Source organism: Mobula birostris, chromosome 9, assembly GCF_030028105.1.
Source record: "Mobula birostris isolate sMobBir1 chromosome 9, sMobBir1.hap1, whole genome shotgun sequence".
NCBI classification, from domain to species: Eukaryota; Metazoa; Chordata; class Chondrichthyes; order Myliobatiformes; family Myliobatidae; genus Mobula; species Mobula birostris.
In genome coordinates, this window is record NC_092378.1 from 47,322,621 (window position 1) to 47,324,349 (window position 1,729).

Here is a 1,729-nt window from a genome sequence, read left to right on the forward strand (position 1 = left end):
TAAAAACCTTAAGACTTAGGAGCAGAATTAGGCCATTTGGCCCATTGAGTCTGCTCTGTCAATTCATCACTATAGATCACAGTTTCTCTTTGATGTGACAGACAATTTCCCTTTCTTCAGTGTTGGTGAAAGAGTACCCTCACTCTTTCAGATTCTTTTTTTTTATTTTTAGAGATAAAGTGCAGAACCGGCCCTTTAGGCTCAGAAAGCCACATCATCCAGCAACCCACCTATTGAATCCTAATCACAGGACGATTCACAATGACCAGTTAACCTACTAATTGGTACGTGGGATGAAACTGGAGCATCCAGAGGAAACCCACTTGTTCTCGGGGAGAACAGACAAACTTCTTACAGATGGCGCCAGAATTGAACTCTGAACTCTGACACCCCGGGCTGTAATTGTGGTAATATGCTACCACGGTGCCCATCTTCATGAGGTCCAGCCCGCCAAATCTGGACACAGTATAGCATGGGGCAGTGCACAACCATCATAAATGGGAATTGTATGGGTAACACCTTCACCAAAGTCCATAACAATACCAGAGGCACACAGGGGCATAAAGGTTGCACAGCCTAGATGGCCACATACATGGCTGGTGTGTTGCAAGTCTCAAACATGATCTGTGTCATCTCTTCTCTATTGGTTTTAAGCTTCAGTGAAGCTTCTGTGAGCAGTACTGGGTGTTTATCTATAGCTACACTGAGCTTATTAAAGAACCTGTGATGTCAAATCGTCTCCATGTCATCCCAGCTGGTGACAATGCCAAGCTCAAAGGGCATTTCAAAGTAAGAAAATCCCCTTTGCTGTGAGCCTCATTGCCTACATAGCTGTCCTTTTGGCCCAAACCAACCGTAACACACTGATGTCTCGGGCATCCAAAAGAGGAGGGGAAAACAGCACGGGGAGCATCATCTCCAGCAAAACCAGGCTTACACATTGTCGACGACACGTACAACAATCTCATCATCTGCCTTTTTACTTTTTAGTTGTTTTCAGATCAATCTCTCCCTAAACCTGTCCTTTCCCAAGAGCTGCTGGAGCGATCCCTAAAGTAATAAGGGGCCACCATTTGAGGAAGAGCTGATGCTCTCAGAAAATCATGAGATTCTACTGCAGATGATGGAGGCAGAATCTTGAAAAACTTTTAAGACAGAGGCAGACAAATTCTTGGTAAGTTAGACAGAAGATGATAAGATGAAGGGTCTCAACCTGAAATGCCCATTGTCCATTTCCCTCCATAGACCTATTGAGTACTGCACCTCCAGCATCCTGTGTGTTGCTCCAGTTTCCAGCATCTGCAGTCTTTTGTGCCTCTCAGCAATGATCTGATAACATCATGAAGCAGCAGAAATGGTCTACTGCGACCAATCTGAATACATCTGGGTACACATTGCAGGCATTTTATAGCTCTATGAAGCACAATGACTTTCTTCACCACTCTAACCCTAATTGCTAACTATAACTCAACAACTGCTAAAATTCCCAAAGTCTGATATTACGTAAATCTCAATACCTCACCTCTAACACTCCAAACCCCTGAATGCTAAGTGCAAAGTAATCCAAGGCAACTCCCTATCTCACACCCACTACACAAGGTACCCAAGCCCCATTGCACTCCTCATCCTGAAGGAACTGCCCCCCCCCACCCTAAGGTCCCCCATCTCAACACACCCCCACAACCTCAACAATACCTGCACCCTCATTAACCGTTCACCCAATTTGCTA

The 1,729-nt window shown here is 44.9% G+C and overlaps 1 pseudogene; it reads right to left on the reverse strand.

The window, feature by feature from the left end:
• Nucleotides 1–433: 433 nt before the first annotated feature.
• LOC140202404 (actin, cytoplasmic 3-like) lies at nt 434–941 on the reverse strand (annotated as a pseudogene).
• Nucleotides 942–1,729: the final 788 nt, after the last annotated feature.